Source organism: Equus caballus, chromosome 11, assembly GCF_041296265.1.
Source record: "Equus caballus isolate H_3958 breed thoroughbred chromosome 11, TB-T2T, whole genome shotgun sequence".
Taxonomy (NCBI): Eukaryota; Metazoa; Chordata; class Mammalia; order Perissodactyla; family Equidae; genus Equus; species Equus caballus.
In genome coordinates this window covers 23,479,760-23,494,775 of record NC_091694.1, presented here as the reverse complement: position 1 = coordinate 23,494,775, position 15,016 = coordinate 23,479,760, and the positions used below count along the sequence as shown (strand labels likewise).

At 53.7% G+C, this 15,016-nt stretch overlaps 2 long non-coding RNA genes across 2 annotated transcripts in view; both read right to left on the bottom strand.

The window, feature by feature from the left end:
• The window catches only part of LOC138916254 (uncharacterized), a 41,513-nt gene that overhangs the window by 11,976 nt on the left and 14,521 nt on the right, over nt 1-15,016 (bottom strand). The gene's annotated exons all lie outside the window — the stretch shown is intronic.
• On the bottom strand, nt 13,056-14,234 carry LOC111775652 (uncharacterized). Its single transcript, XR_002811483.2, has 2 exons — nt 13,926-14,234; nt 13,056-13,372 (listed from the first exon to the last, which is right to left on the bottom strand). It is a non-coding gene; the product is annotated as an uncharacterized lncRNA (long non-coding RNA).

Genomic DNA, 15,016 nt, shown 5'->3' with positions numbered 1-15,016 from the left:
AACTACCAGCCACCAACGTCTTTCCCTCCTGTTAAGTAGAGGGATGCCCTGGCATTGGTCCTGTGCCATCCTCCTGCTCAGAGTCAGCCCTTATCTCTCTTGCAGAGCCACTCCCATCAGCGTGTCTCTCCCATTAAAAAGTCAACTCTTCTCCTGACCACACAGGCTCTAGCCCCATCCCTCTCTCCATCCCTTCACAGCCAAACTTCCCCCAGGAACTGTCTGCACACTGTCTTCCTTTTCTCACTTCCCACTTACTCCTCAACCCGCTTCCATCTGCTTCCACCCCCACCCGCCACCAAAATAGCTCCTGCTGAGGTCCCATTGGCCTCCATCGCATCAAAACTGGCAGGCTCTTGTCAGCCCTCCATCTCGACCTCTCAACAGCATCCCACGTGACTGGCCACTTCCTCTTTCCAGGAACTTTCCAGTCCCTCGCCCTTTGGGCACTGCGCTTTCCTAGTGTCCTCCTGCCTCACCAGCTGCTCTCTCTTGGTCTTCAGCGCAGGCTCACTCTCCCCTCCTCAGCCCAAACGTCGGGGTTCCTCAAGGCTCGGTCCAGAACGTCTCTCTTCTCTCTCTGTACACTCGTCTGTGCTCGCTCTGCAATTATCATCCGGCCAACGGAAGCTTTCCTCTCAGCTCTGACCAAGACCGCCAGTGCCCACTCAGCCTCTACCTCAGGCATTTCAAGACCCCTGCAAACTCAACTTGTCTCAAATCATCAGCGATCTGCCTCTGCCACACCTTCTGCTTCCAGGGAAACATGTCCCGATATATGGTTCCTCCATCCACCCACTTCCACAGCCAGAAACCTAGGCGTCATCGTGGCACCGCTGAGCCAACACCTCAGCAAGTCACATCATACACCCATGTCTGCTTATTCCCACCTCCATCTGACTCGCGCCGGCAGCACCCCTACATCCTGCCATGCTCTCTACATAGACACCAGTTATCTAAGCCACAAATTGGATTGTGTTACCCCTGCTCAAAACCTTTTAATGGCTTCCCATTGCTTTCATGATGAAAGCGAAATCATTAACTTGGCTCACATGTAGGGTTACCTAAGCCTGATAACCCCACCCACAGGTCCTCCTGGAGAGGGCCGGTGGGTTCCCTCACCTTCCACCTCCCCTTTCCTGTCCTCTCTCCCATCAGCCACTCTTTAGTGACGAAACAACAAGCCCTCACTCCCCCTTAGCACATGTTGTTTCTTTCTTTCTTTCTTTCTTTTGCTGAGGAAGATGTTCCTTTTTTTTTGCTGAGGAAGATTTTCCCTGAGCTAACATCTGTGCCAATCTTCCTCTGTTTTGTGAGTCACCACCACAGCATCACCGCCAATGAATGGTATAGGTTTGCACCCGGGAAAAGAACCCAGACCACCATAGCAGAGTGCGCCAAACTTAACCACTAGGCCACGGGCTGGCCCTTGTTCCTTCTGACTGTAAACTTCTCCCCACCTCCCTTCTCCTGTGCCTGGCCAACACCTGCTCCTATCAAGAGTTCCACTGACTCATTCCTTCCTCGAAGATAACCTCTCCCTACCCCTCCAGACTGTGACCAGGTCAGCCTTCATCATTATCCCGCCTCAAGAACTGGATAACTTTCCTTCAGAGCATTTTCATCTGCCTGTCACTATTCGTTAGTGTGATTAACTGATCATTCACCTCTCCCCTACCACATTCTGTGCTTCATGGGGACAAGGACCACATTAGATTTTGCCTTAGCCCATAGCTGTACACATAGGGGGCACTCAAATACATTTTTAAAAATCTTCTTTATTATGCACGTTTCAAACCAAAAGAGAAGTAGAAAATAGTAAAATGAACCCCCACATACCCATTACCTAGATGGGTAATTATGGTAATAATTATTAACATTTTAGTATATTTATTCATTTGGGGGAAATATTTTAAATGATTTAGAGTTTGCATGGCAGTTCACCCCTAAATACTTTGGGAAGTTTTCTTACTACAATATTACGATCACATCTTACAAAATTAACAATAATTCCTTAATATCATCTAATACCCAGACCATATTCAAATTTCCCTAACTGTCCCCCAAAATGCTGGTTTTGCATTTGGTTTGTTCCAACTAGGATCTAAATAAGGTCCACACATTGCATTGAATTATGTCTCTTAAGTCTCATTTAAATCTCAAATAACTTTGTGGTGTCCCCCCCCCCATGCCATCAAGTTGTTGGATTGCTAAAGTACTTTAAGTAAATTACAGACATCATGCCCCACCTTCTCGATTTCTCTGATTGCTTCCTGGTGGTGTTGTTTATCCTGTATTTCCTGTAAACTGGAAATTAGATCTACAGGCTTGATTAGATTCAGGTTGACTATACGGGCAAAAACTCTCCATGGGTGACACTCCCTCCCTCATGCTGCATGATGCTGGGGAGTCCTCAGTGCCTGAGCTCCACTCTCAGTGATGGAATGTTGACCAGTAGGTCCCATTGGTGACAGGTGATCCCTTTTTGAGAAGTTGCATTTTCTTCTTTTGGGGCCAACAGGTAATCTGTGGGATGATAACCTTGGAATGATTGTGTTTTTAATAAAGGAGTGAAGGTCAGTGTGGCTAACAGTGGTGAGGATGGTGGCCAGGAACCAGAACTCAAAGGGCTGAATGCCTTGATGAGAAATTTGGACTTTGTCCTGTAGGAAAGGGGATTATGGACCACTTTTAAGCAAAGGAAGTCAGGTGATCAAACTTGGGCCACATGAAGGGAGTAGGAAACTAGCATTTCCGAATGCTCAGCCTGAACCCAGCTCTACACTATGCATTTGGCATACTTGATCAACATGAAAACTTCACTGTGCTTAAAAGAAAAATGCTATTTTACAGATGAGGAAAATGGAGGCTCTGATGGGGAAGACCTAAGGAAGGCAGTGACCACAGGTTGGACAGGTGTCTGAGGGAGAATCAGCAGCACTTGTAAGCAACTGGCCAGGGGGAGGGGAGATCCAGGAGCCATGGCTGAAGCGGAGGCTTCCTGCACGTCCATGGTGGAACACCTGAGAGAAGCAGGTTGGAGGGGAAAATAATGAGCCAGGCTCCTAGCTGCCCAGATGTCTCCAAGCCGCTCTCATGAGAAATGGTGTTTATAACATGACAATGTCTATAATTTGGCTTCCGGCATGACTCGATAATTAGCTTAAGTTATTCCTCATTGGCATTTCATTCACAGCAAGGACTCTCTTCCATTCATTCTGATGAGGGCTGTTTCCTGTGAGCCTCAGAGGGTGAGTGTGAACCTGGAGCTGTGCGGTCTCTCTCAGCTCAGTGGGCCAGAGACTGAAGTCAGGAGGTGGGTGGGATGTCTGTTCTCCCAGCTAGAGTCTGTCTGTCTCTGGGACTTGGGGGTGTGGGCTCCCCTTGGACAGGGATCTGCCTGAAGGTGGGTTCCTGGAACCTGCACATTCTGTGCCCAGCAGGAGTATGCTCCAGAGATTGGTTCCAGGAGCCACGTGGAGGGAGCAGGGACAAGGAAGAAGGGAGATGAGAGGTCAGTTGGGAGGCAGCTGCCTAGCTCAGCAAGAAGGATGCTGAAAAAGGGCTGTATTTAGGGGAAGTGGGGAAGCATGTCGATTTCAGAGGTGTTGATAAGGTCGATTTTACGGGACTTGGTGGCTGATTCAGCGTGAGGGAGAGAAAAGGTTGAGAAGGACCCTCAGGTTTTCATCTCAGGAGAAAGCGGAGGTTACTGACTGAGGTTACAAGACAAGGGGTGGGTCCGGGGATGGGAGATGTCAAGTTCCATCTTGCTCTCAGTTCCCGGGAGCCAGTTCTAATGAGTGTAATGCCAGGAGACCTGCGACAGGAGATCTGGGACTGGAGAGCAGTCAGGGTCAAGCCACGGGCACACGGGTCAAGGTGCGGCTATGGGCACAGGCGTAGATAAGCTTTTCCAGGGAAAGTCATGTGGATCCAGAAGACCCCTGTGGGATGGGCAGGGGGAAAGGACCCCAGCAAAGGCGGCTGAGAAATGTGGGACAGTGAGCCGGGCAGGGTGGTCACGGGAATCTAATGCCACGGGGAGGTTAAGTGGGACAATGACTGATCAGCTACTGGCCTTAGCAATTCTGAATGAACCCGTCAGGGGTCTGAGAAACCGACTCTGGCTTCTTAGCAAAAACAGAGAACACAAAGGATCACCTGGAGGTGGAGCCTAAGAAGCAAAAAGCACAGCTGTCTCTCAGCAAGAACAGGCACAGGACATGGTACCCCACCCCCACTCCGCACACCAGGAGCAACGCCTGCCATCAAGACGGACCCCCACCAGCCTCTGTTCTGCTCACTTGCTCCTTAGAGCAGAGCATGAAGGCATCAGATGGGCGAGGATTGGATCATGTGCCCATAGCTCAGTGCCCAGGGACGAAGACAGAGGCTCAGAACTCCCTCCTTCAGTTCTTTCAGTAAATATTCACTGAGCACCCAGGATGTGCCCGGCACAGGTCTAGGCATTTGAATACAGCAACCAAATCCACAGAGATCCTTGTCTTCCTGGCACTGACATTAGAGGGGAAAGACTGATGACAAACCACAGAGAGAAATATGTGGCTAATGTAGAAGGTTGAGGACAAAGAGAAAGTAGGAGGAAGATCAGGAGTGGTGGGGGGCACGGGCTGCAAGGCGAGGCAGTCAAGGAGAGCCTAATGGAGAAGGCAGGAGCCTGCCGGTGTGCACAGGAAACAGCAAGGAGGCCGGCGCCACCGCTGCAGCAGGTGAGCACAGGGAAGAGGGGGATGGGGCCAAGGGGGTGGGGCAGCAGACTGTAGGGGACCTTGCAGGCCCCTATAAGGATGTGGGCTCCCCTCTGAGCACAGTGGGAACTCCTGGAGGACTTGGAGCTCAGGAGTGACCTGATCATCTCCCAGTTGAATGGGATCACTCTGGCCACTGTGTAGGGACTAGGTGGCAAGGACAAGGATGGAGGCTACCACAATAATCCAGGGGAGAGAATGATGGCGGAGACCGTGGGAAGTCCTCAGATTCTGTGGTTATTGTGAGGTAGAACTGGCAGGATTTGCTGACAGAGCGGACATGGGAGAGGAATCAGAAATGATTCCAGGGGGCCGACCCCCATGGCCGAGTGGTTAAGTTTGAGCACTCCGCTTCGGCGGTTCTGGGTTCGCTCGTTCACATCCTGGGCACAAACATCACACCGCTCATCAAGCCATGCTGAGGGAGCGTCCCACATACCACAACCAGAAAGACCTACAACTAGAATATACAATTAGGTACTGGGGGCCCTTGGGGACAAACCAAAAAACAAAGAGAGGAAGATTGACAATAGATGTTCATCTGGGGCCAATGTTCCTTACCAAAAAAAAAAAAAAGAAAGAAATGATTCCAGGTTTGGGGACTGAACAACTAGAAAGACTCTGTCATCATTTGAGATGGAGAAGGGTGTGGGTGAAGCAGTTGGGTAGGGGTGGGGACGTGAGGGTAGATGGAAAGTTCTAGGGTAGATGACCCTATGGGGCATTCCCCTGAAATAGGAAGGGGGACACTGGACAGCCAAAAACTCCAGAAAACATCCAGGACAAGTGGTTGGTAGTAGTCTTTGGCAGCAAAGTTTCAGTGGGGATGAGGGGGAGCCAGAGAGTAAAGAGGAGTTGGGCATGTGGAGACTGCACCTGTGGTCTCCTGATGGACGAGCAGAGCAGGGATGGGAGACAGAGGGACCCAGAGACAAGGCCAAGGGGGTGGCCTTTTGGAGAGAAGTGGCCTGAGCCCATTTGGAGGCTGAGGGGAAAGAGGCAGGTGAGGGAGAGGTTGCAGATCAGGATAAAGAGACCCCACAAGAGGGAGGAGAGACGGTCCCAGCCAAGGCTTGGCCTAGGAAAGCAGACGTTCAAGCTCAAGGTACTGAGGGCCCGGGCCAGGGTCAAGGAACAGAGAGAAGGATCCCAGAGATGTTTTGGCAAAAGAGGTGGCCAGGCTGACAGCAGGAAAGTGGGACGTGTCAAGCCCAACTCCAGGATTTTGAATCCCAACTCCGCCATCATCCTTAGGCCTCCCACGTCCACCTGAGGCCAGGCTCATCTTCACACCACTTCAGCCCCCAGGCCTGGCCCTGCCCCTGCTGTGACCAAGGTCTGCTGCATCCCAGAATCCTCAGCTCTCTGAGCACAGCCTCATACCTGAACCCAAATCCACGCGGCTACTTGCTCTGCTTCTGCTGCAGGTCACAATTGGGGGCCACTGCTCACTTGCTGTCCCCCAGCCCTGAGTGGCCCCCTCTCCTGCTTTCCACCTGAGTCCCAAACTCAGCAATGGTTTTGCTTCCTGTTTCAGAAAGAAAATACAGTGCCGAGCGAGAGAAGCCAAACACAAAAGAGCACATATTGTAAGATTCCACTTTTAGAAAGCTCTAGAACCAGCAAAACAAATCTGTCATGATCTATAGTGATAGAAATAAGGTAAGTGTGGCCTGAGGCTGGGGGAATGATTGCCATGGGACATGAAGGAACTTTCTGGGGAGACGGCAATATTCTGTATTGGGGTGGTGGTTACATGGCTGTACACATTTGTCAAAAGTCATCACTTGTACACTTAAAATGTGTGCATTTTAGGGGCCGGCCCCGTGGCCAAGTGGTTAAAAGCTCTGCACACTCTCCTTCTGCGGCCTGGGCTCACGGGTTCAGATCTCGGGTGCAGACCTGCAACATATATCAAGCCATGCTGTGGCGCCAACCCACATACAAAATAGAGGAAGACTGGCACAGATTAGCTGAGGGCTAATCTTCCTCAGCCAAAAAAAAAGTGCATTTATTATGTAAATTATACTATGACAAAATTTATTTAAAAAAATAGAGTGACAGATGTTAACTAAACTTCTTGTGGTAATCACATCACAATATATACATTTATCAAATCAGTATGTTGTACATCTTAAACTAATATAGTGTTTTATGTCAATTATATCTCAATAAAACTGGGGAAAAAATGAAGAGAACTGAAAAAATTTTCTAGAAAGGGAAAATACATGCTATCAAGCAGAAAATCCTACACACACACATTATCTGTCCCCATCCTTCACTTCCTCCCTTCTCTCTGGGAGAAGCAGAGTGCCCCCTCTGGTCAGCCCAAGTCCAGGTGCCTGAGTCTGTCTGGTAAACTGCAGGCCACGCCTCCCGGACCTTGCATCCTCCCCTTCTGCTGTCCTGTCTCCCTCCAGCTCACAGCCCAGCCCCAAGGAAGGTTGTCTAATTCACACTGTCTCCCCACCTCAAGGAATCCACCGCCTCCCCTTCCACCATGCTGGACCAGTCGCCTCTCTCTGAGACACTTGCCCTGCGGGCCACTCCCTCCCTCCTTCCTCTCTGCTCCCTGGTTTCCCTGACACCCCTTTCTCTGGGGTTCCTCCTCCATCTCTGGACACTCCTTCTCATCCTCCTTGCCTAGCTTCTCTCCTTTCCTCCCCCTCTTAAATGCCAGTGTCCCCTGGGCCTCTGGCCTTGTTCTTCTGCTCTCTGCACCTGCACAGCCTCCCAGCGTGACCTCACATGCGTCAGGGCTTCAGTTACCATCTATTGCTGACAACGCTCAAAGATACCTCTGAATATTTTTTCAGAGTATCAGGGATACAGCAGAAGAGGTACACAGAACATTGCACATGCTTCAAAAGCCTTTTACAATTTTTAAAGTGATATATATATCCAACTGTCTTCTGGGATGGTCCACTGGACCTCAAATTCAGCAAGGCCCAACCTGAACTCAACAACTGTCTCCAACCCTGCTCCTCCTCCCTCCTTCAGGAGTCCAGTTGTTTAAGGCAGAAACCTGGAAGTCACCCTCCCACTCCATCACCGCCAGCTGTCAATCACCCCTCCTCTCAACTTCACCCCTACACATGCCCTCTCTCCATCCCCGCTGACACTCCAGTCCAGGTCCGCCTCCTCACTTCCAGAGACCTTCAAACATTCATCCATCCATTCATTCAACATTAACTGTCTACCTACCATGTGCCAGACGCCAATCCAGGTCCTTGAGTGAACACAACACACAAAAATCACTGCCCTATGGAACTTATGTTCTAGTACTTGGCGATAATTTCAGAAGTCACTCCATCTTCCGCCTTAACCCCTCTAACCACCAGAAGTCACTCCATCTTCCGCCTTAACCCCTCTGACCACCAGAAGTCACTCCGTCTTCTGCCTTAACCTTTCTGACCGCCAACTCTGCTATGGCCACAGTGAACTTTGCAACATGTGCATCTGCTCAGCATCATCCATGGGACCTCACGCTCCTGGGTCAAGTCTGGGCCATGTGTGAGGCGCCCTGATCCCTTCCCTCCTATCTGCTCTCATGTTCTCTTCCCTCCCACCCCCAACTTTCCATTCCTCCTTCACTGAACACTTGTACCCGCTGAACACAGCAGGGCTCTCACAATAGCGTGTCCACTTGCTGGTCCTCAGCTGTGATGCTCTTCCTCGCCTGGCTACCCAGCAAACTCCTGTCATAGCTCAGACCCTGCCTCCTCCAAGAAGCCTCGCCCTACTTCCCCAGGCAGATGCTGGAGCTCCTTCTGCAGGCCTCCCTCTGTACGTGGTCCATCCCCCATTACAACACATATCAACAGCATGGCATGGTTCACCTGCCCACCAGCCAGTCGCTCCTCTCCACCCCGAGCGCCTGCAAGGCTGCAACCTCCTTTGATCCTTTCTGCAGCCCCAGTGCCTGGCCCCTGATCTGGCACACAGTAGCAGTCAGCAAACAGGGGTGGATGAAATCAACGACGGCAAACTCGTAGTAGTGTCACAGATAGAGAGAGGCTTGGGGAGAGTTCTGAACCAGCCCCGGAACAGCCCCCGTGCTGATAATTTAGACGGACTTCATGGGTAGAAGCACCGTTCAAATTCTGCTTCTACACCTACTGGCTGTGTGCTCTTTGTGCTCAGAGCTTGTTTCCTTCCCTTAAAATGGGAACAAGGACAGAACCTATCTCAGTGTTGTTGCAAGGGGCATGTTAGATGCTTAGCATAATGTCTGGCACATCAGCTCTCGTTAAAAGCGACCTGTTGCCCTTATCACTGCTGTTGTCATCACCACCATCACCACCACCAGAGGTATCCATCCTCGCCTCCTGACCCTCCCATCCCCCCTAGCGCTGTTCTCCACTATTTCCTCCCTTCTCATCTTGCAGTCCCTGCTTGACCCACTGCGGTTGGCCTCCACCCCCTCTAGTGCCGGGAACTTTCCGGGCTGAGGTCACCAGGGACCTCTTCCTTGCATAACTCTTTCTTCCCTTGACCTCTCAATGGCATGTGACCCTGGCATCACTTCCTCCTTAAATGTGCCTCTCTGACTTCCATGACGTGAACTCTCCTGCTTTTCTGGACAGCCTTCTGGGTCTCTCCAGTTGAGACTCTCTGCTGATCCAGACCCAAACAATCGACTGCCTACTGAGCATCACCACCCCATGTGTCACAGTCACTGGACATCGGCATGTCTAAAGGAGTTCCTCACCAGCTCCGCACCCCCATCCCTACTCCTGGGTTCTACTGGTGAGTTGACAGCCACATCCCCTCCACCAAATCCCCCCAAGGCTGCAGCTCTGGGAGTCATCCCATCAGTCTTGCCTTGCCAAACAGTCTGAGTCCTGGTTTTAAGACTCTCATACCTGGCCCTCCTCTCATTCCCTCTGCTTCTGCCAGAGTCAAACCCTCATCTCTCATCTGGACCCATACAAGTCTCCTACCACTCACTATTCAAGTGTTCTCTTTGGACCAGCAACACAGCATCACCTGGGAACAGGTTAAAAATGCTGGATCTCAGACTGCCACCCCAGACCCACTGAATCAGAATCTGCATTTTAACAAGACCTCCAGGGGATTCACACACACTTTAAAGGTTGAGAATTGCTGTCCTAATGAATTTCCCAACCTCTAGCCTCCCCTCTACCCTAACCAATCCCACACTTGACAACCGATGTGCAGATTTGACCATGTACTCCTTACTTAAAAGCCCCTAGTGTATCCCCACTGCTCTCACGACTAATTCCAAATTCCTCAGCAAAATATGCAAGGTCTCCTTAATCTGGTTTTTGCCTTAAGGCCACTCCTCTAACCCCCCTCCTGCTCTCCTACCACACGTGCAACCATGCAGTTGCCACATGCACAACTTCAATACACATTTTGCTGTTTCCTACCTTTGTGCCCTTGAACACGCTGTTCCCCCTGCCTGGAATGCTCTTCTGCCCCTTATCTGCCTGCAAACCCTCCTTCACCCACTTGGTCCCAGCTCAGGCCTTCCCCGACTCCATAAACACAGTTCCTTCCTGCCTGCCTGTGTCAGCACTGTTCTCAGCACGATCACAGCCCTTATTTCTTTATATGTCCGTCACTCCCACCATCCCGGTGCTGTGTATCTCCTAAGGCCTACCCAGAGGACTCAATGAGGTGTTCGCTGAAAAACTGAATAATACAACTTTCTCAACTTCTGTCCTGAAGGCAACCATAACAGGAGGAATGAAGATTAGACTTCAGGAGGAACCGGGGGAAAAGAGGAACCCAGCAGGGCAAATGTGCTATTCATCTGTCATCTCTTAGCCTGGAAACTTCCCCAGGAGCAGAGTCATCAATCACAAAATGTTAACTCCAAGGGGATTTTCAAGGTCCAGTCACCCAGCCAAATGCCAGAGTAGGCAACTGCTTTACCCAAGGTCGCACAGCTGGATAGGGGTGGGGCTGGGACTAGACTCCAGGTAGCTCTGGAAAAAGTTTGTGCAGGTGGCTACCTCATCTCATGAACCTCTTCCCTTCCTACCCATCTTAACTCCCTAAAGGAAGTCCCTTATGCCCTCACATGGTCAAAGGGACTACCTGGGCTCACTCATAGCTCTTAAAGCACCTGCCAGGACCTTGATTGGCTGGAGTTGCCAAAGCCCTGAAGATTGGAGGAGGGGGATCCAATTATTCCCATTTCACAGATTGGCAAACTGAGACAGCAAGAGTCTGGGTCACACTGCTAGCTAATGGCAGAGGCAGGATTTGACACTAAGTACTGTGCTCTCCCTGTACAAAGATGTGAAAAGCCAAACCTCCCACCGGAGCAGAGTCACTATTTACAATAATCACCACGACTGGCCCCCTAATGCCTGGGAAATCCCCTCCTCCCACCAGTTCCTCTTTAAATCGAGCCTCTATCCCTCTTGCACAGGATGTCTGACTTAGGAAAGAACCCTACACTCACCCTGGCACCCCCACCAGGTTACTGGGGAGAGCACGGCACAGTCATAACCTTTGACGGGGAAATCACCCTCCGCTGTGCCGGCACCTGACAGTGTCACTGCTCTCATCAACTCTGAGACTGGTACTACCAATCACATTCTGAGATGGGGAAATGGAGGGTCCCAGATAAAGCATTCCTAACCCACAGTCAAAGCCAGTAAGCGGCTAGGCTGGGTCTCGAACCCATGTCTTCCTGACTCTAGCGCCCTCTCTTTCTGTTTGTCCACGCCAGGCTCTCCTACCCGGCAGGTAAACCACCTGAAGCTTCGGACCGGCTGGGTCACCTCGGGAAAGTAACTTAACCTCTCTGAACGCCCCCAAGGTCAGAAAGCTTTGCTTTCGGGGGAGAAAGCGGTATGCAAACAAGACGCATACGAAACACACACCCGCGGGCGCCGGCGCAGTCCTTTCCCGGAGCCTGGGGCTTTCTAACGGGGAACGCGCGCCCCCAGCCCCCGAGACCGGCGAAACCAAGCGCCGAGCCGGCTAGCAGAAGCGAAACCTCAACACTCTTCAGCCTCCCCCGCTCGGTTCCGGGAACCGGCGAGCCAGGCTTCGTGGAAGCGCGCCCGGCAGCCGCGGGCCTCGGGACCGCCCCGACCACAGCCCGCAGTCCCGGGCCGGGAGGTGCGGGGGCAGGCGCGGTCGGGCCCGAGCAGCTGCGCCACGCGCGCTTCCGCCCCGCTCGGCTCCGGCGGCGGCCGCGGCGGCCCCACAATCCCCTTCTGGCTCCGGGGACGGGCGGGGCGGGGCGGGGCGGGGCGGGGCGGGGCGGGGCGGGCCGAGCGGGCGGAAATAATTTTCTGTTTGGTCCTCTCTGCCCCAGTCCCTTAGGCGCGGGACGCGTGAGACGGGCGAGGATGCCGGAGGCGGGAAGCGAGAGCGGGAATGCCCAGCCCTGGCAAGCTGAGAGGGGCGGAGAGAGGACCAGCAGAGATTGAGCGCCTACTGTGTGCCTTAGCGCTTGACAACAGGACTTTCGTTAGATCTTCACTACAGCCCTTGCCAGAGGGAGTTAATGCCCCATTTAAGAGGGATAAACTGAGCCTCTGAGAGGTGAAGTCACTCGCCGAAAACTGCACAGCCAGGCTCAGCGTGACACCCCAAATCAGGGCTCAGTTACGCCAAGAAGAACACGATGAGCTTGAACCACTGGTTTGCCGAGTCCTGTTCTTGCTCTTTTTGTGTAGACAGACACATAGTAGGTGCTCAGGAAGATATTGGAAGATGGAAAATGAGCTTGACAGCTCAGCCCCGGAGTACGCGCCGCGAATCCAGCCCAGCCCGCGGGGCACCGGGTTTCCCCAGACCTCAGAAGGGAACTTTTGCGATGGGCGGACATCTCAGTTCGACACAGGCATTCGACAAACACGTGGTGGCGGAGCCCCAGCCCTAGCGGAGGACAGACCGGATTCAAATCCCAGCTCTGCCGCTATCAGGCTGTGTGACTTTGGGCAAGTCACGTCATCTGCCGAACCTCGGTTGTACCGCCTACAAAATGGGGATATTAACATCCACTTCCAAAGGGTTGTGGGGAGGATTAAACGAAACAATGTTTCTAACACACTTACTACACGCACAAGTATCGTCGCGCGTTCATCCCGCAACCTTCAGGCGGTGCACCCGTTCGGGATGAGGACCCGAGACTAAGGCTCCTCGGCCCCAGTTCCCAAGTCGCCCACCCCTGGACGCACGGACCGACGGGCCTTCCAGTCACCCTCGTCCGGCGAAACCCGAAATTTCGGGCACTTCGGCCGCGGTTGGTCCCGAAAACAAATATTCAAATATTCCGAAACTGGCGCATGGCTAGGGCTGACATTTTTGCGTTTAATTTTCTTGAAGTTTTATTCTTGTCTGTAAAGGTAATTCGTTAGACCCTCCTAAGTGAGACTTCTCGTCTTTGTCTTGTTTAACTTTTCGTAAGAGCGAAGTTCACAAAGCAGACCAAGAATCCGGGCGCGTGGCGGTCCTTGCGGGGATCCGGGTCCGCAGACCGGCCCCCGGCGAACCCCTGGCTGTCGGCGCCCTCGCCCGGGCACGGCAGTGGCAGAGACAGGCCGCCCCCGACCCCGGCCCGTTTAGATGGAGCCTCTTCGTCCTGACAGCCCTCTGGGATTCCCGTGTCCCTGCAGGAACGAGGGGAGGTGGGGGCTGCAGCCCAGAATTTAGCATCCCCGACCTCCCCAAACTCCAGCCTCGCTGGGATTAAGGGAGCAAATCCCTGATGCCACAGACCAGGTCAAGGACAAGTTCTCCCCCGCCCTATTCCCCCCTCCTGGGCGGGGATTCACCCCCCCTTCCGGGATGAAAGGTACTAAATAGACGCGAGGGGAGGGGTGGCGGCGGGCTCCGGCCCTTGATGTTCCGGTTGAACAGGTGCTGGTGAAAAGGAGGCGGTCCCGACGGAAGAGTCGGCCAGGGGGGCATTGCGCCGAAGGAGGGGCAGCCTCCTCCACCCTCAGTCCCCCCGCGGATCTTCCCCTCTCCTCTCAGCCTGCCCCTCCCCCGCAGGAAGCGTTCCCGGCCGTAAGGTCTTTGAAGTGTCGCTGAAGCCCCCAGGGCTGCTTTCTCCCCTCCGCCACCCCACCACCCGCTGAGAGAGTGTGACCTTTGGTCCCTGCGGGCGTCCACCCCCCTTTAGGAAGTAGGAGGGTCAGATTTCGTCCCTCTTACACGCACCGGTCTTGGGGATGAAGCCTTCGGGCTGACGCCCCCTCACTTCTTCTCCAGACCCAATTTCAGGGAATTTAATCTTTTGGGGCGCTGTGTGTGAGTTTGTGTCGTGTGTTTGTGTGTGTGCATAGAGGTCAAGTGTAACCGTGTTGTTCGTGAGCACTTCCGTAGTCGTGGGTCTCTAACTCGCGGGAGTCTCTAAGCGCGCCTGTGGGGCTGGACCTGGGGTTTGTGTCACTCTGGGAGGGTAAGGTGGTGTGGATGGATGAGGCTAGGAGTGAGTCTGTGTGTCTGTGAACGCCTCCGTGTGCCTCTGAGGGTTCTGAGTCCCTGTGCGCGCTTGCGTGTGTCTGTGAGCTGGACCGGAAGCTCCCCGAGGGCAGGAATACCTGTTGTGTTCATTGCTCTAGCCCAGCGGCTGTACGTAGTCAGCATTCAACAAATGTTTGTTGAATGAACAAATGTGCGTATGTGTACCCGTCAGAGGGGCCTCCGAGGAAAGAGCCCACGAGGGGCCATCCCAATAGCCCCCCGGACACGGAGGGGCGAGCGGCCCGCGTCGCTCCTGCTCCTTCTAGCGCCCCTTCCATGGTCTCCATCTCCGAGTTTCTATGGGGTTGAGGAACAGACGCAGAGACGAAGACCTGGGCGGAGGGGGCTGGAGGGAGAATCGGAGACCCGGGACCGAGACGGAAGGGCAGGCAGAGGAAGGGCTCAGGAGCGCCAACCCACAGCCATAGAAAGAAAAAGAAAGGGAAAATCAGCGCGGAGCGAGCGAGCGAAAAGCTCCCTACCAAGCCAGGCTTTTGTTCCCTGAACCTAAGACTTTACCCGGCGGCGGGCGGCGGGCGGGCCGGGAGCGAGCGAGCGGAGGCGCGCGGCCATGGCGGCCGCGGCCGGGCAGGGAGGCCGGGGGGGCGGCGCGTGAGCGGGCGGCGCGGGGCGGCGCGGGGCGGGCGGGCGCCCGCGATGTGCCACTCGGCGCCTCCCCCGCCGGGCCCGGGCTGTGCGGCGGCCGGGCGGCCCTAGCAGCGGGGCGCGCGGCACGGAGGGGGCGAGCCCAGCGCGCGGGTCTTATTGTTGGGGGGGGCCCGTCG